At 42.2% G+C, this 20,245-nt stretch overlaps 1 long non-coding RNA gene across 1 annotated transcript; it reads left to right on the top strand.

Annotated features, from left to right (window-relative positions):
• Nucleotides 1-11,722: 11,722 nt before the first annotated feature.
• Nucleotides 11,723-20,022, top strand: LOC147828832 (uncharacterized). Its single transcript, XR_015450090.1, has 3 exons — nucleotides 11,723-12,277; nucleotides 13,098-13,599; nucleotides 17,471-20,022. It is a non-coding gene; the product is annotated as an uncharacterized LOC147828832 (long non-coding RNA).
• The last annotated feature ends 223 nt before the right edge of the window (nucleotides 20,023-20,245 follow it).

The following is a 20,245-nucleotide window of genomic DNA, read 5'->3' as shown; positions in this document are numbered from 1 at the left end:
TCCTGGAGAGAAAAGACCAACTTTTATACTTAGAGGTGATCTACCCAGCTGGCAAAAGAATGCAGTGGTAGTGTCCTGAGAGAGCAAAGCACCAGTCTACAGTGTTAAAAACTAATTAAATGCATGGGCCAAGGATTTAGCTCAGTGGTTCCGCCACTTGCCTTGCAAGCGGAAGGACCCAAGTTCGACCCCCAGTACCGAAAAAAAAAAAGGAAACTAATTAAATGTAACTGTTTAATGTTCACAATGGCATCTTGTGCCCCTGCCCCTGGAGTCCATGTTTCAAGTGGTACTAAATTGGCTGCACTTTGACCCTGAAATAAGACTGCTCTTGAACAATAGAAAGAAATGGACAAGCAACATGTGGCGTTTGGGAAACAAGTCTCTAACATTATTGCTCATAAGAATTGCAGTGGGTGTCTGAAAGCAGGGTGTTTAGGAAAGAAGCCATTGGGTTTTTGCCCAAAGGGCCAGTATAATGAGGACACAGACACTAAACAGTTTTCTGAAGATTTATTTTCTCACCTACATAGAAATAGTTCTTCACAGTAGGGCCAGTAAGCAAGAGAAGCCACAAACAAATGGCACACTGTATCAGATGAACATCTTTGAAGATTCACCTAGCAAGTCTGAAGAAATTTAATCTTTTCCATGAGTATAAAGTCTATCAAAAATAACTGGTGGGAGCCAGGTAAGGTGGTGCATGCCTATAAACCCAGCACTCTGGGAGGCTGAGGCAGGAAGACTACAAGTTCGAGTTTAGCTTGGGCAACTTACAAAGACCCAAAATTAAAGAGGGAAGGCAGGGACTGAGGAAGTTGCTTAGAATAAAGACCCTGAGTTCACTCTCCACTACCACCAAAATTTCTTCTAAAAAGGAAAAAACTAGTGGTTTTTCATTCTACCCTACTCCCCCAATTCAATATATTTTCTCCACCCCACCTACAAAGATGGTCATTTCATTGGCTGAGACATTATCCACAAAAACCTATGCTTTTGTATAGGTCACACCTCTCCTGGCCAGGATATCATAAACCCCAGCCTACCCTATTAATTTACTAAGAGAATAAGCTCAAGGGAGGCTACAATTAAAACACAGTAGCCACTAGCAGTAGTTGCAGTCATCTAGCTACTTCCTGGCCATAATCCTCACTGATGTTCTTAGAACTTGGATCCCTATGCTCCTCTTGTTATTACCCCTGAGTGCTCTTGATATCCCATATAAATGATATATCTGTACCATGTAGCCTCATCTTTCCCTTCATCCTATCTTGCCATCCATAATTTCACCATCTCTGAAGCCTTTATTCTAAGCATCCAAGTCTGAACACGTCTTTCCTCTTCTCCACTTCTAAGATGCCTTTCCTCCATCCCTTGATCCTACCACTTTTTACTACCCTCACACCTACAAATCTTCTTAGTTATCTCATTCTATATTCCATGATCCATCACCATAATCATTGCCATGAAAACACAATCAGTGTGCTTGTCTCTCTTAGCTTTCATCACATTCATCGGGGACAATCCCAATTCCAGTTAAATTCAATTTTCAATTACACCAAAACACCTGAGAGTGGCTAGAGAAAACCTAACCTGCCATTTTGATCGGCTCACTTTAAATTTATGAACACATTTTAAGTAGGCCTTTGTCTTAGCTTACTTTCTCATCACTTTGACACAATACCCAACACCCACACCTTAAAGGAGCAGAGGTTTGACTCATAGGTTATGGAGGTTTCAGTCCGTCGTGGCTCCAAGGCAGGGTAGCATGGCAGAGGAGAAACAGCTCATGGAATGGTGGCAAGAAGCAGAGCGTGATCGAGGGAGGAGGGAAGGAGATAGATCCTTCTAGGCCACACCACCAGTGACCCAACTCCTCCAACCTTCACTTCCCAAAAGCAGTTAGCTATAAACTCATCAGTGGACAGTCCACTGATAAGTACAGTAAGACCTCAACGTACGGACATTCAAGTTGTGAACTTTCACAGGTGTACTGAATAAGACTCAGTTTGTCAGATTATGAATGAATCTGACTTATGAACATTCTCCTGGAGTGGAACTCATTCATAAGTTGGGGACTTACTGTATCACATCCTTATGATCCATTCACCTCCCAAAAGCCCCACCTATGAGTGCAGAAGGCTCTGGGGGGATAACTAGATATAAGCCATACAGCTTACAACATTGCTTAACAATTCCAATGGGTATAGAAAATTTCTTGTTCTTCAAGATCATTGTTTTATGCATTGTTCCTCTTCAAAGCTCCAGTACCTCCATTTGTCTTCTCTACTCTCAACTAATACCATATTATTCCTTTTGATTTCTCAGAATTAACTATTTTACTTAACCAACATTAACCCTACCCTATCCCCTGTGGTTCTACCAATAATTTACAGTGAGTAAACTGTCCTTGCTCCTCAGGTACACACCTTTGTGAACTGGATTATGTACCTTCTCATCTTCTCAAGGATGTTTCCTTACAATTATTATTAGCTATTCTTCTTCCACTGTCACCAACAGTACTTCTCTATGATTTCTCAAATGTCTCCCATAGAAGTTGAACAATTTCATTCTCAAATTCTATGTACCATGATATTTTGTCTTGGAAAGGACAGGAATAGCTACTACAGTATCTTTAATTATCTCAGGCTCTCACACAATTCTTTTCTCAATACAAAGACTTCTTTTGTTTTGTGCTGAGACAGGAGTTTCACTATATGCCTAGGCTGACCTTGAACTTGTTATCTTGGTGCTTGTGATAGTTAATGGATTGCTCAACTTGAGTAAGAAATGTCAACTAAAATGAAGCAGCATAGTTCTGGATGTGGATGAAAGGATTTACTGAAGACAGCAGACCTACCCAAGGTAGGCTTGTTGCCTGAATGGAATAAAAGGGAAACAAGGCTCACTTCGTTTCTTTGGAGGACCTCCAGTCTTCACATTACATTGGACGTCATCTCCTGGCTTCCAGCACAGACCTTTCAGCCTGCTGATACAGACTTGCACGGGACACCACAGTGAGCTCCAGGGCTTTGACTGGATGCTTCGGACCTCCAGCGCATAGACAGCCCTTTTGCACGCTTCCACACCAGACTCTGCAGGCAGCCACTGTAAGCCAGTCTTTCAAATTCTTATATATTTGTATATCTTGCATTAAATCTGTTTCTCTAGTAAGCTCTGACTGATATGCCACTTAAGCCTTGTCCTATTACAGGTACATGCCACTGATTTTGATGTAAACCTCTGTTTTTGGCAGAAAAGACAGAAGCAAGATAGGAATAGAGAAACTAAGGTGGCTGATTTCTCAAGATGATAATTTTTTTACAAGTCCTTCCTTTTGTTGTCCTTAGCATTTTGTATAGAAGCTTATTTTGTAATTTTTGTAATTCCTGTTAGCATTATTCTCCTACGCTGTGACACATTCATATTTCTTCATTATAGTGCTATCATGTCATCATTTGTACAAGTTCTTTTAACATCTGAACACAATGAAGAATTCTCTCTTCAACAGAGAACTTAATTTCTCTTACTTTCCTTTGAAACCATTTACATATTCAGATTTTTGAGAGTTTGTGATTTCTTTTGATTCATCTTTTACCCTAAGATCTCATGTCATATAATCCTTTCCTTTTTAAAATGATTCTATCTTGAATTTTGTGAGATAAACTTCTCAGAGTCTTTGGTAATCCATCTGATCATGTCTTTTTTTTCTCTCCCTATTAGAACTCATAAATCTGGCCAATTTTCTCAAGATTCCTATCACCAAGTTTTGCCAACAAAATAGCATGTGTCAGATAAACAACACTTATTTAAACTTCAGTATCCAGACAAAAATCTTCTTAAAAATGAATAAAGTGGTCCAGACATAGTGACACACATCTATAATCCAAGCATTCAGGAGGCTGAGGCAAGAGAATTGCTACAAGTTCAAGGCCAGCCTGGGCTTCACAGTGAACTCAAAGCCAGCCTGAACTACATAGCGAAAAGCTATCTCAAAACAAACAAAACCCCCCAAAATAACAAAAACAGAAAAATATGAGCCTATAAATTCAACAAAAACTGACTGCATTTGTTGTCAGTGACCAAATTCAAGTTTTCAAATAAATATTAGAACTATGAAAGCCTGATTCTGCCACTGTGACCTTGATAACTCCCTAATATTTAAAGACTTGGGGTTACATTGGTGGTGATATTTATATACCATTTACAATATTTTAAAATCCCATATACATCAACAATTAGAAGATCTGTATAACCCAATAACCAATATTTTCCAAACAACTAATGACATATTACAAAATCATGCACAGATAAAAATTCTATTCAAAGTCCAGGATAAACCAACAGATATTAATGTAAGAGTACAAGAAAGTTCATTGGTATGGCTTCAGATGCCACATTACAACCTACCTTTAGAATACAAAACCAGATTCACAAAGTTGTATCAGTGAAGAATACCCACAATTATTTGAAAAAGAAATTAAGATTTTTTTCCAACTATATACCTATGTGAAGCCAAATGTTTTTTATACACTTCTACCAAAGCAATAATGAAAATACATGAATGTACAGTGAGATAACTTTTTCTCTCTTTTTTTTTTTGCAGTACTGAGAATTGAACTCAGGACCTTGCTCTTGCAAGGCAGGTGCAGCACCACTGTGCTAAATTCCCAGCCCTCAACTTTTCTTTAGTAAGGCAGATAGTAAAGGCATTATAGCCCTTTTCAAATGTTTTGTTTAAGAAAAGAGTATTATTTTCCATAAAATATATTATTGTTTTAATGTGTAACAGACATTGGTATTTTAAAATATTTTAAAATTTTTCTCAGTTGAAAATTTTAATATAAGTATTGATAGATAAAATCCACATAAACAAAATCTGAGATCCTCAATAATTTAGAAGAGTGCAAAGTGATCCTACATCCAAAAAACCAGAGAAACATTATGATATATTATATATAGTTGGGCTACAATTACACTTTTTGTCAACCTAGTGTTATTCAATCCATCCCTGCCTCCAAAATAAATTTTTATGGTACTTTAAACCATAATTTTAAGTTTAAGTCCCACCTCTCTCAGGTCCTGCCTCCAAGATGACAGAAAAAACAATTTTTTTTATTATTACTTGGTTTTTTGAGACAGTCTCACTACGTAGTTCAGGCTGGCCTTGAACACATGGCAATCCTCCTGCCTCAGCCTCCCACATGCTGGGATTACAGGCATGCGCCACCATGCCCGGCAACAGAAAAAATTTTTAAAGGAGCTGTGGTTGTACCTGTGACCACGTGGAGCCTGTGCATGGCACTAACTCAGCCTGACACTCACATAAGGACAAGGCCATTGGGAGTTCATCACTGGAAACATCGTAGGGGCTAGGGTCATCAGGGCCATCTCTGAAGTGAGTGCTTCCCATGCTCGTGTGCTTCCTGAGCTGTAAGCGCAGCTAATGAGGGCATGGGAGCTGCGCCACTCTTAGCAAGGTGGTCAGGAACACACTGGGAAACTCAGGAGGAATGGACACCTCACACCAATTATACCTGTGGTGAGGCCTCACAACCCCCATCGAAGCCCAGGAAAGACCTGAGAGTTCTTAAAGAATGAAGAGAAACTATCCACTGGAAAAAAAAAATGGAAATTATGCTTTAAAAAAAAATTAAATCCTACTCATTTTTCAGCAGTCAGAGAAAAAAACACATCACCTACAGAAAACAAAGATAAAAATGACAGCAGACTTTTTATCAGAAAAAAACATGAGCAAGACAGTGAAATAACATCTATAAAGCACTCAAAGAATAACTACTATCCTAGAATACTGATGAACATATATCTTATTTCACAAAGGTGAAATAAGGACTTTCCTACAAACTATGGGCAACATTGCATCACTATAAAGAAGTCTTAGGAGTTTTAGAAAGTACACAGAATTCTATTTCTTTATCTTTCCCAGCTGGCAAAGGACACCTATAATTCTTTGGCTCATGCTGTCCTTCCATTTTAAAAGCCAGGAGCATTGAATTCTTCTAACATTACTTTCCTATTTACATCTCTCTCCAATTACATCTGGGAAAAATTCTTTGCTGTTAAGGACCCACTATTAGATTGGACCCTCTTGAATGATTCAGGATACTCTCTTTGCCTCAATAACCTTAACCTAATAAGCCAGCAAAGTCAATTTTGCCATGTAAAGAAGCACATTCACAAGTTCTGGGGATTAGAACATGGATATTTTGGGGGGACAGTTAATCTGCTTACCATATATGAAGACTTGAACACAAACTACAAATTTGAATTGACATTTATAGAAGATTTCACCGGGCCGGGGATTTAGCTCAGTGGTTTCACCGCCTGCTACGCAAGCACAAAGACCCGAGTTTGATCCCCGGTACCAAAAAAAAAAAGAAGATGATTTCACCAATAGTAGCAGAAAAAAGTTCTCTTCAAGTATACATGAAACACTAAGGTAGATCATGTTTGGGGCTAACAGTTCTTAATACATTCAAGTCATATAAAGTATACTCTTTGACCATAACTAAATCAGAAATCAAAAACAAAAAGATGGCTAGGAAATATTCCCAAATATTTAGAAACTGACACTTCTAAAAAAAACAAAAAAAAAAACAAAAAAACACCTCATAGGTCAAAGTAAAAAAAAAAAAAAATCAAAAAGGATAATTAGAAGGATCTTAACCTAGGTCAAAATAAATATGTTTCAAAATTGATATGATGCTGTTAGAGTAGTAACTATAGGAAAATTCATACCACTAAATACTTACATTAGAAAGGAAAGTCTTGGGCCGGGGATTTAGCTCAGTGGTTCTGCCTCCTGCCTCACAAGCACAAGGTCCTGAGTTTGATTCCCAATACCAAAAAAAAAAAAAGAAAGAAAAGTCTTAAATCAACTATCATCTCTGAAAAAGTAGAAGAATAAATCAAATTAAATAGAAAAAATAAAAGATCTAAAGATCAGAGCACAAATCACTGACATAGAAAACAAAAATAGAAAAAAAATTTATTGAAACCAAAATCTCTTTTAAGGATAATATCCTTGATAAATATCTAATCAGACTGATCAGAAAAAGACAAAAATTACCAATATATATATATAAAGAGCCAAAATGATTGTTGATCCTACATTTACTAAAATATGAACTTTATGTCAATACATTTGACAACTTATGTGAAGCAAATTCCTTCAAAGATAACCAAAATATTTCAATTCAAAATGGGCAATCTGAATAACTATATCTATTAAATAAATTGAATTTATACTTAAAAGTTTCCCTAAATAAAAACTCCAGGCCCAGATGGAGGCCTTTTAGATGGCATTTAAAGTGGATTCACATTTAGCAGAAATGATAGCCACTTTACACAACTTTTTTTCTTCAATCTTCATAGTTTATTGGGGGGTTTTTTGCGACAGGGTTCAGGCTGGCCTTGAACTCACTTTGTAGTCCAAGCTGGCCTTGAGCTTGTGGGGATCCTTCTGCCTCTGCCTCTCAAGTCCCGGGGTTACAGGCATGCACCATCATGCTTGGCCCTACACAACTTTTTTTAAGATGAGAGGATACTTTGCAACTCATTCTATGAAGTCAGAATTACCCTATTACCAATATCAGACAAAAATCACAATCGTGAAAGAACTACTTTAATAGCCTGTATGAATATAGGTACAATTGTTAACCACTTTTAGCTGAGCAAATATGACAATGTTCTAAAAGGATAATACATCACAACCAAATGGGATTTATCTCTGAAATGCAAAGTTGGTTTAACATTTTAAAAACAACCAAAGTAACCATGTTAAGAGCCTAAAAAGGAAAAAGCACATGATCAAAATGATATAAAAAATTTTACATAATTCTGCATCCTTGTTTGATAAAAATTTAGAAAAGAATTCCCCAACCCGATAAAAGGCATCTATTTTTTTAAAAATATCTAAATTAACATATTTAATGGTGAAATACTAAATGCTTTCCCTTAAGAGCAGGAAGAGGGCAAGAATATCTGCTCTCATTACTTCTGGGTAACACAGGGGCTTTACTGAAGCTTCATTACATAGGCATGATTGATTATATCACTGGCCATTGATTATCAACTCAACTTTTAGCCACTCTCCTTTCCTGAAGGTTCAACTTAGGGCTGAAAGTTCCAACCCTTTAATTGCACGTTGGTTCTCCTGGAAAGTAATCTCCATCCTGAAGCCATCTAGAAGCCCACCAAGAGTCATATCATTAGAGAAAAAGATGCTCTTCACACCTAGAAATTTCCAGGGAATTCAGGAGCTTCATGTCAGACACTTCTAATACTCAAGAACAAAGGTCTTAGGAAATCTATGTTAGGAACAAAGGTAAAATCTAAAAAACTGATTCAGTGTCTTTTTCTAAAATGCTTGGAACTTGAAATGTTTCAGAGTTTTTCAGGTTTGGAGCATTAGTATAGACTTTACCAGTTAAGAATCTTGAGTCTAAAAATACAAAATCTGAAATGCTTCAAAATATTTTAAAATGTTTATTATGTCAATGCTCAAAGAGTTTCAGATTTCAGAGTATTTCAGATTTTGGATTTTTGTATTAGGGATGCTCAACCTCTATTTGAACAAAAATTTCTCCTAACATCCCTAACTATGAGAGTTTAGGAACTGTATTTTAAAGTGGGAATAGGGCCAGGGATTTAGCTCAGTGGTTTCGCCACCTGCTGTGCAAGCGCAAGGACCCAAGTTCAATCCCCGGTACCAAAAATAAATAAATAAAGTGGGAGCAGCAAGCAAATACAGTGGACCCTCAAATTACAACCGGCCCGACATATGAACAACTTGGGAAAATTAGGTTATGGGAAGATTCATCTGCCTCTTGTTATCTATAGTGTGTACCCAGGTAAATATCCAGACCTCAGCTCTATTGAGTTACAATCAACTTGAGTTACAACCAGCCCTCAGGAACAGATTGAGTTCGTAAGTCAAGGGTCCACTCTATATATTATGCCACAGTATCTCACACACAAAATACCTGTACTGAAAACTATAAAATATTTCTAATAGAAATTAAGATTACCTACATAAATGGAGAGAAATACTATGGTCATGGATTGGAATACCAAATATTGTTAAGATGTTGTTCTTTCCAGATTGATCCATAGAATCAATGGAATCCCGATTAAAATTCCAATAATCATTTTGCAGAAATTGACAAGCTGATCCTAAATTTCATATAGAAATCCAAAGGACCTAGAATGACCACACTTTGAAAAAGGAGAACAAAGCTGTATTTAGTCTACCTGACTCAAGACTGTTTATTAGGCTATAGTAACTAAGGCATTGTATGTTGATATCAATATAGATAATTGGATCAATGGATCAGAAAGTTCTGAAATAGACACATATACATGCCAAGTTGATTTTTTGCAAAGGAGCAAAGGTAACTCAATATTTACTAAAGCAACTAAACAGCTTAATGCAAAAACAAAACATAAATAAACCCAAATTTGATTTCATTCTTCACATTATATTTAAAAACTAAAATATACCATAGACATAAATGTTAAGCTTAAAATTATAAAACTTAGATGAAAACATAGACAAAATTCCTTATAAACTTGGATTTGACAAATGTTTCTTAGATATAACACCCAAACTGTAGTCCAGAAAATATTAATAAATTGTAGGCTTCAAAAGTTAAAGCTGGTACTTTTCAAAAGACATTGTTCAAAATTACATCACTGTGAAACAGCAGATCAAAAAGGACATCAGAAAAGGGAAAGATATCCCATGTTCCTGGATAGGCAGAACCAATATAGTCAAAATGGTTATATTTCCCAAACTGACATACAGATTTAATGCAATCCCAATCAAAATATTTATAGAAAACAGTCCAAAAATTCATATGGAATCAGAAGAGACCCTGAATAACAAAAGTAATCCTGGGTAACAAAAGCAAGGCAGGGGGTATCACAATCCCAAATTTGAAGTTATATTACAAATCTACAGTGATTAAAAAAAACCCAGCATGTTACTAGCACAAAATCAGATATGTGAATCAACAGAATCAGACATGTGGATTGATGGAACAGAATAGAGGAAGTAGAAGCAATCTCAGGCACATTTACCTATTTGATCTTCGACAAAGAGGCAAAAACATACACTAGAGGAAAGGTAGCCTCTTTAATAAATGGTGCTAGGAAAACTGGGTATGTACATGCAGCAGAACAAGAATAGATCCATATATCTCACCATGTACTAAATTAAAATAAAAATGGATCAAAGATCTAAATGTTAAAATAGAAAAAATCTGCTAGGAGATAAAATAGGCAAAACCCTTGAAAACAGTTTCTAAGCAGAATCTCAATGGCACAATAAATAATACAAAGAACCAACAAATGGAATCATATCAAATTATAAAGCTTCTGCACAGCAAAGAAACAACAGAGTGAAGAGACAATCTACAGAATGGAAAAAAAATTTTGCCAGCTAGTCCTTGGACAGAAGACTAACATCTAGAATATACAAACAACAACAAAAAATAGACCCCCCAAAATAAAAGGCCCAATCAAAAAATGGGCAACTGAAATGAACAGACACTTCTCAGAAGGATAAATGGTCAATAAATATGAGAAAAGGTATGACATCTCTGGCCTTTAGCAAAATGCAGATAAAACACTGAGATAAGATGGCATCTTTGCTCCAGAAAGAATGGCTATTATCAAGAAGTCAAATAATAACAAATGCTGGTGAGGCTGCAGGAACTCTTACTTTGTTGGTAGGAATGTGAACTACTACAACTACTATGGAGATCAATGTGGAGATTCCTACAAAAACTAAAAATAGAAATTCCATTTGACCCAGCTATTCCTCTTCTAGGTATTTTCCCAAAAGAGAAACTCATCATACTACAGTGCTACATGCATACCCATGTATATAGTAGCACAATTTATAATAGCTAAATCTTGGAAACAGCCTATATGCCCACCAACAGATGAATGGATACAGAAAATGTGGCATTTATGCACAATGGAGTACCCTGATGTCTTACTCTTCTCTTGTTGCTGAAACAAAATACCTAACACCCAAAGTTAAAGAGGAAAAGGTGTATTGAGCTCACAGTCTGTAGAGGTTTCAGTCCATAATCAGCTGGCTCCAAGGCAGAGTAGCACATGGCAGAGGGATGTCGCAGAGAAGAAACTCTTCATGGTGCTCACACATTAACAAAAGCAACAAGTGAACCTTAACAGTGTCTTTCTGTGCCTTTTGTCTTATCCAAATTGCTGAGATTAGAATGATTCCAAACCAATCAGTGTACCGGTTTAGTAATCACACACCCTTATTGACAGCATCACACACTCTATTTTCAAAGATCTCTGAAAAAGCCACTTATACGACCCCATTGGGACATTGGGGGGGGGCATTTAGACCCAAACCGTAACACCTGCCATAAAGAACAATAAACTTGAGACATTTGTAGGAAAATGGATGCACCTCAAGACCATAATATTACGTGAAATGAATCAGACACACAAGCTTAAATATGCCATTGTTTCTCTTATATGAGAAAGCCAAAATATAAATAAAGAGCAAAATAAAAGATAGGTAATAGGAAGTAGGGAGATTATTTTTCAAAGGGGAAAGGGAACAAGAGATGTAGAAAGGGGGAGGCAAGGGGATGTAGAGAGATGTAGAAAGGGGATAGAAAAAAATTGAAAAGAAGAAAGAACAGAAATACAGCTCTTGCAGATGGGAAGTGGGCCAAGTGAGAGGCCTGAGCAACTCCATCTTAGAGTAGATGGCCTGAGCATGAACTCCAGTTCTGAGAAAAACCACAAGATGTACCCTGGCCACCTCCCCCCAGCAACATTGAGCCATCACCCCTAGCAATAGCCAATCAGTAGATACTTGGAAATCACCCAATGTTCCAAAATGTTCTTTTTGCTTGCTTAAACAAACATTTATGGTTTAGCCCACTGGACCTAACCAATCAGGTTTAACCACCCGCTACTTGCTAAATGCCAACCAATCATGTAACTGCCAAGCTGGAATTCCCCGAACCTTGCTGTAACCACAATAAAAACCCTACTGATTGGGGACTGGGGGCTCTCAATCCTGATCCGCTGTGTCGGTGATGGTTGCGAGCCCCTGCTCCAGCTTGAATAAATGACCCTCGTGTGTTTGCATCGGAATCGGCTCCTTGGTGGTCTTTGGGGACTTCGTGACTTGGGCACAACATTTGGGGGCTCGTCCGGGATCCCCAAGACCCCCAGAACCCCCGTACCAGAGGGTTAACACTGGCTGGTGAGTGTCTCTGTGTCTGTGAAGTTGTCTGTGTAAAAGTCTGAGGGCCATTTTCTGAGCAGGTCGGCAAACGGTCTAGGCAGACGTGCTGGAGGGCAGCTGACCCGGGGTCCTGGAAGATGTTCCAGACCCCTCTGGAGGGGACGGAGTGCCCCGTGAGATTCTGTGACTTCTGGAAGGGATGATGCAGGTCACTCCCATGGCACGACGTGAGGCCGTCATCCTACTTTTGGTCTCGCCCCCGATAGAGCAGAGGGCTGTTCTTAGTTTCTGTCTGTCTGTTGTGTTTAGTTGTCTGTCTGTCATGTATTATTGTCTTTTGACCTGGACTGAGATGATGAGACAGACTGCGACCACCCCTCTGACTCTCATGACGGAACATTTTAAGGAAGTCAGGGAGCGCATTCATAACCTAAACTTAGAAGTTAAGAAGACTAAACTCATCATCCTCTGTTGCTCGGAGTGGCCCACCTTCGGGTTAGGATGGCCACCCGAGGGGACCTTTGATTTAGGGACCACAAGGAGAGTCTGAGAAGCTATCTTTCGTCCTCATATGGGACACCCTGACCAGGTTCCTTACATTGCCACCTGGGAAAATCTAATTTACGACCCTCCTACCTGGGTCAAGCCCTTTTTGCCCCCACAGAAACGACAACCCTAGGTAGTCCTGGCAACTTGTGAAATGACTCCTAGAGAATGCGGCGGAAAAAGGCAAACTGAAACTAAGCCGACCACGCCACTCTACCCGGTCCTCCAAGAGGGAACTGAGGAAGACCTCATTTTTCCCCCTCCCTACCAACCTACCCCTGTTCCCCCACAGTACCAGGGGGAGACCGGAGGCGAAGGACCGGCGCAGGTCGAGGCTGAGAGAGGGCCACCGACTCCAGCCAGCACCGGCGGAGGCAGCCCTGCTCAGAACACCCGACATCGACGTGCAGCCTTGCCGGCGGGGCCAGCAGACTCCACTGTTCTCCCGCTGAGGGCGGCGGGGCCCCCTGATGAGCATGGCAATCAGCCTCATCACTATTGGCCCTTCTCCACCAGTGATCTTTATAACTGGTGTACCCAGCACGCCAAGTTTTCAGACAACCCCAGAGATCTGATTAACCTTTTAGAAACTGTTTTGTTTACGCATCAGCCCACTTGGGATGATTGTCAGCAACTCCTCCAGGTTCTATTCACTACAGAGGAGCGGGAGAGGATCCAAAATGAGGCCAGAAAATTGGTTCCTGGTGACAATGGTCAACCCACCACCAATGTTGACACCATTAGCCTGTCTTTTCCTTTGTCCCGACCCAACTGGGACTTCAACACAGCAGAAGGTAAGGAGAGGCTCTGGGTCTATCACCAGACTCTGTTGGGAGGTCTCAAAGCTGCTGCCCGGAATCCCACCAATTTGGCCAAGGTAGAGGATGTGCAGCAGGGGCCAGACGAAAGCCCTGCAGTCTTCCTAGAGAGAATTCAGGAAGCCTTCCGTAGGTATACTCCTATGGATCCGGAAGCAACTGAGACAAAGGCAGCTGTAATAATGCACTTTGTCAACCAGGCGGCGCCAGATATTAGAAGGAAATTACAGAAAGTAGACAGGCTGGGAGAGAAAAACATTCAGGATTTAGTGGCAGTAGCCGAGAGGGTGTACAATAATAGAAAGACTGCAGAGGAAAAACAGGCAAAGGCTGACAACCGCCAGACCTGAAACTTAGCTCAGATTCTGTTGGCCACCACTGCGGGAGAACCGAAGGAACGTGAATGTCGGCTGAGAAAGATTGCGGTGGAAGGACAAGGTAAGGGGGAACGCAGGGAATGCCCCCAGTTGGGAAAGAATCAATGTGCTTACTGTAAAGAGGAGGGCCACTGGGCTAAGAAATGCCTCAAAAAGCAGCAGAGAGGCCACCCAAAGGCCCCCATCCTGGCTATGGATGAGATGAGTGACTAGAGGGGACAGGGTTCAGCACCCCTCCCCGAGCCCAGGGTAACCCTTAAAGTGGAAGGGAAACCCGTGGAGTTCCTAGTAGATATGGGAGCTCAGCATTCAGTTCTGCTTGAACCACATGGTCATATATCTGACAAAACTTCCTGGGTCCAAGGAGTCACAGGCATGAAAAAGTATTCATGGACCACCCAAAGAGAGGTGGATTTGGGAGTGGGTCGGGTATCCCACTCATTTATGGTCTTCCTGATTGTCCTTACCCTTTGCTGGGGAGAGACTTGCTTACTAAACTAGGAGCTCAGATTCATTTCCAACCTGGGGGAATGGAGGTCCTTGACCAAGAAGGAAAACCTATCCAAATATTGACAGTAAGTCTCGAGGACGAGTATCGGCTGCACCAGGAGCAACCCCTGCCAGGTCCTGACATAGATCAATGGTTGGCGATGTTCCCTAAAACGTGGGCAGAGACCGGAGGCATGGGGGTAGCCAAGCACAGAGTGCCTGTGTTTGTTGAAGTAAAGCCAGGAGTGGACCCTGTGCAGGTCCGCCAATATCCCATGTCCCTAGAAGCCCGTAAGGGGATAACTCCACACATCAGAAGGTTGCTTGTACAAGGGATCCTAAAACCATGCCAGTCGGCCTGGAACACTCCCTTACTGCCGGTACATAAGCCTCACTCAAATGATTATTGACCCGTGCAGGACCTCCATGAAGTAAACTGGAGGGTCATGGATATCCACCCTACAGTGCCCAATCCCTATACCTTCCTGAGCTCTTTACCCCCGAACCACCAATGGTACATGATCCTAGACCTCAAAGATGCCTTCTTCAGCCTCGCACTGGCCCCCAAGAGTCAACACATTTTTGCCTTCAAATGGACTGACCCAGAACTAGGCATAAACGGGCAGTTGACCTGGACCCGACTGCCTCAGGGGTTCAAAAACTCACCCACCATCTTTGATGAGGCTCTGCATGAAGACTTAGGTGAGTTCCGTCTCCAAAACCCTCACCTGACCCTGTTACAATATGTGGATGACCTCCTCATAGTGGCTGAGACACAGAATGCCTGCCTGGATGGAACCAAAAGGCTCCTAACAGTCATAGGGGAACTAGGATATCGGGCGTCTGCCAAAAAGGCCCAAATCTGCAAACCTGAGGTGAGCTACCTGGGTTATATACTCAAAGAGGGGCAGAGATGGCTATCTGATGCTAGAAAAGAGACAGTTCTTAAGATACCCGCACCAGATTCCCCTTGAAAGGTTAGAGAATTCTTGGGATCAGCTGGCTTCTGCCACTTATGGATACCGGGGTTCGTGGAACTTGCAAGGCCCCTTTATGAGGCAACTAAAGACAATCAGGCCTTTCAATGGACAGAAAAACTACAAAAGTCCTTTGATCAAATTAAGGCTGCCTTGTTGTCAGCGCCAGCCTTGGGCTTGCCTGATATCACTAAGCCCTTCTACCTTTACATTGATGAAAACAAAGGAGTTGCCAAGGGTGTCCTGGTCCAATATCTAGGCCCATGGAGCCAACCAGTAGCATACCTGTCCAAAAAACTTGATCCAGTTGCAGCTGGATGGCCCCCATGCCTGAGAATGATTGCTGCAGTGGCCCTGATAGTCAAAGATGCTGATAAGTTGACCTTGGGCCAGGAACTGTATGTGACCACCCCCCATGCCATTGGAGGGGTTCTAAAACAGCCTCCAGATAGATGGCTCAGCAATGCCCGCCTAACCCACTATCAAGGCCTGCTCTTAAACCCAAACCGAGTTGTCTTCCAGACCCTGGCTGCCCTAAACCTGGCTACATTATTGCCTGACCCAGACCTGGAGGCCCTGCTAGGTGACTGTGCTGGCATCTTGGCTCAGGTACATGGGACCCGAGTGGATTTGAAAGATCAACCATGGCCAGGTGCTGAAGATACCTGGTACACTGATGGGAGCAGTTTTGTACAGGATGGCTGAAGGTATGCCGGGGCGGCTGTGGTCACTGAGACTGAGGTCGTTTGGGCCGAACCCTTGCCCACTGGGACGTCAGCACAGCAAGCAGAGCTCATAGCATTAATCAAGGCACTGACTCTGGGAAAGGGCCGAAAGCTAAACATATACACGGACAGCAGGTATGCTTTTGCTACCACTCATATACATGGGGCCATCTACAGAGAAAGAGGACTGTTAACAGCTGAAGGAAAGACTATAAAAAACAAAAAAGAAATTCTTGCCCTACTGGCGGCCCTATGGCTGCCAAAGAAATTGGCTATTATCCACTGCCCCGGGCACCAAAAGAGCGATGCTCCGATTGCCCGAGGAAATAATTTGGCTGACCAGACAGTGTGAAAAGCAGCCTTAGAGGCTGATCTGACACTGACCACTCAGCTGCCCGATCCAGGGGGCGCTGCTTTACCAAAAAATCCTTGGTACACTGAGGCAGACTTAAAATGGATAAAACAACTACCCATGGCCCAATGCCTCCAAGGATGGTGGAGATCATCTGACTGTAAAATCATTCTACCTGAGGCCTTGGGAGAGCAAGTTCTCTCCAAGATGCACCGATCCACTCACATGGGCATCCGCAAGATGCAGGACCTCTTAAGACATGCTGAAATCAGGATCCAAGATGCCAACTCCAAAATTGAACGCATTATCGCTACTTATAAAGCATGTCAACTCACTAATGCTACCCAAAATAAAACTAACCCTGGCGACAGATTGAGAGGAGACCGACCCGGCGTATACTGGGAACTGGACTTTACTGAGGTAAAACCTGGATGGTATGGTTACAGATACCTGCTAGTTTTTGTAGATACTTTTTCAGCATGGACAGAGGCCTTCCCTACCAAGCATGAGACAGCACAGGTCATGGCCAAAAAGCTACTGGAAGACATCTATCTTGCCAAGGTATGGTTTCCCAGTAATGTTAGGATCAGACAATGGACCTGCCTTCGTTTCCAAGGTGAGTCAAAGTTTAGCGCAGGCATTGGGGGCAGATTGGAAATTACATTGTGCATACAGACCCCAGAGTTCAGGACAGGTAGAAAGGATGAACAGGACCCTAAAAGAGACCTTGACTAAATTAACCTTAGAGACTGGCGGTGACTGGGTGACTCTCCTTCCCTTTGCTCTCTATAGGGTATGCAATTCACCCTATAAAATGGGACTAACTCCCTTTGAAATTATGTACGGGATACCCCCTCCCATTATTCCTAACCTCCAGTCTGAAGTACTTACTGAGTTTGATGATCAAGAGCTGTTATTTTCTTTAAGAGGTATTCAACTGATCCACAAGGATATCTGGCCCAAGCTGAAAGCCCTGTACGAATCTGGACTGCCTCCTGAGCCTCACTGTTATTGACCAGGAGATTGGGTCTATGTCTGAAGACATCGTCAAGGAAACCTCGAACCCCGCTGGAAGGGACCCTATGTGGTGATCCTGACTACACCCATCACTCTCAAGGTTGACGGGGTGGCCACCTTGGTGCACTACACTCACATCAGACCGGCGGATCCCTTCACGATTCGAGAAGACTTTGTCCCAACATGGCAGGTGTCAAAGGACAAAAACAACCGCCTCAAACTCAAATTCAAGCGCTCCTAGTCTGGGTGATTACTTTTTTTTGCTGCGCCCAGGGAGTGGCCATTAATCCTCATGCCCCTTTTAATTGGACTTGGATCATCTATAACCCAGAGACAGAACTTCAGTTGCCCCTAGCACGTACTATGGGGCCACGGTTACCTTGGTTCCCTGACCTGACGTTTGACCTTTGTCAGTTGGCCAAGGGATCTTGGCAGCGCACCCGACGAACCAAGCACAACTCATATCCTGAGTGCCGTTGGAGAACCGTCTATGCATGTCCAGGAGGCAAAAGGACCTACAAGTGTGGAGGTCCCAAAGCCTATTTTTGTGCTGCTTGGGGTTGTGAAACTAGCATGTCTGGGGGATGGCCAGTTAAAGGGGGAGATTTCATCACTCTGGCCCACCTCCCTGGATCGTCTCAGCTCAAGCTGCAGTTTACCCCTCAGGGAAAAAAGGCTTCCAGATGGGAGATGGGTAAGACCTGGGGCCTCCATCTTCGGGTCATAGGAGGATCACACCCTGGGCTCCTGTTCACTCTCCAACTAATAGTGATCCCCTTAGCCTCGCATCCAATAGGACCTAATTCAGTGCTAGCCCCACCGGCCCCACCAAGACTAACCAGTCCCCCTAAAGAGGCAGCAATCACACCCCGGCTTCTTACTCCAAATGTTACTAAAACTGCTGAGGTCGCAGAACAGGACCAGAACCCAGATGACCCACTCTGGGAGCTCATGGTCCACACCTTTAAAACCTTAAATGCCTCCAGACCTGACCTTACCCAGTCCTGCTGGTTATGTTATGACATCAAGCCCCCTTACTACGAAGGGACAGCCTTCTCAGGAAACTTCAATGAGTCAGATGTCCCCACCCCATGTAGATGGCAGCAGAAGGGAGCGGCTAGACTGACCCTACAATCAGTGACTGGACATGGCACTTGTATTGGTAATGTCCTGACAACTCGACACCTTTGCAACCAAACCTACCAGCCTAATTAAAAAAAATACCTTGTACCCCCCCCAGATGGATGGTGGGCCTGTTCCACAGGACTCACCCCTTGTGCACATGGGAACGTGCTCAATCAGACTGGTGGCTTCTGTATATTAGTACAGTTGGTTCCCAAGTTGATCTATCACTCTGAGGAAGACGTTTTTACTCATTTAGATAAAACCCCAACCAGAGTTAAGCAGGAACCCCAACAGCCATCACTTTGATGGTGCTCTTAGGTTTAGGCCTAGCTGGAGCTGGGACAGGGGTCTCCTCCTTGGTTTTGCAGAACAAGCACTATAATGATTTAAGGGCAGCCATAGATATAGACATTGAGAGGCTCGAGAGTTTGATCTCTCACCTACAGGAGTCGCTGTCCTCCTTGGCAGAGGTAGTGCTTCAAGATAGAAGGGGTTTAGACTTGATCTTCCTACAACAGAAAGGGCTCTGCGCCACCCTGGGGGAAGAATGTTGTTTCTATACAGACCATTCAGGTGTGGTCAAAGAATCCATGGCAAAAGTCAGAGAGGGCCTAGCCAAATGAAAGTGCGAATGTGAACAGGCCCAAGGATGGTTCGAGTCATTGTTTAACTCTTCTCCATGGTTGACTACTCTGATTTCCATGCTGTTAGGCCCCCTACTCATTTTACTGCTTCTCTTAACATTTGGGCCTTGCATACTTAACAGGTTGGTCTCATTCATTAGGGAATGCATCAGTACCATACAGCTAATGGTGCTTAGGTCCCAGTATAGACCCATTCCAGAGGACCCAATAGAATTAACTCCCCGAGACCCATGACTGGGCCTCTATAGTCTCGTGAGAATGGGGGAATGAGAGGCCTGAGCAACTCCATCTTAGAGTAGATGGCCTGAGCATGAACTCCAGTTCTGAGAAAAACCACAAGATGTACCCTGGCCACCTCCCCCCAGCAACATTGAGCCATCACCCCTAGCAATAGCCAATCAGTAGATACTTGGAAATCACCCAATGTTCCAAAATGTTCTTTTTGCTTGCTTAAACAAATGTTTACAGTTTAGCCCACTGGACCTAACCAATCAGGTTTAACCACCCGCTACTTGCTAAATGCCAACCAATCATGTAACTGCCAAGCTGGAATTCCCCGAACCTTGCTGTAACCACAATAAAAACCCTACTGATTGGGGATTGGGGGCTCTCAATCCTGATCCGCTGTGTCGGTGATGGTTGCGAGCCCCTGTTCGAGCTTGAATAAATGACCCTTATGTGTTTGCATCGGAATCGGCTCCTTGGTGGTCTTTGGGGACTTTGTGACTTGGGCACAACACAAGAGTTGAAGGGAGTAGAAAAGAATGAGAAGGGGAGGAGATGAAAACAAAAGTAATTAAGATGTGTTATGTACATGTTCCTACTCCCCATGATAAATGTAATCATTACATACTGCAAATCTGTACTAATAAAAAGTAACTAAATAAAAAACATAAGAAAAGCAAAAGACAGTATT

This window comes from Heterocephalus glaber, unplaced genomic scaffold (genome assembly GCF_053883595.1).
Source record: "Heterocephalus glaber isolate CG9 unplaced genomic scaffold, H.glaber_assembly_v1.0 deba00000901, whole genome shotgun sequence".
Classification (NCBI taxonomy): domain Eukaryota; kingdom Metazoa; phylum Chordata; class Mammalia; order Rodentia; family Bathyergidae; genus Heterocephalus; species Heterocephalus glaber.
This window is presented reverse-complemented; position numbering and strand designations above follow the sequence as displayed.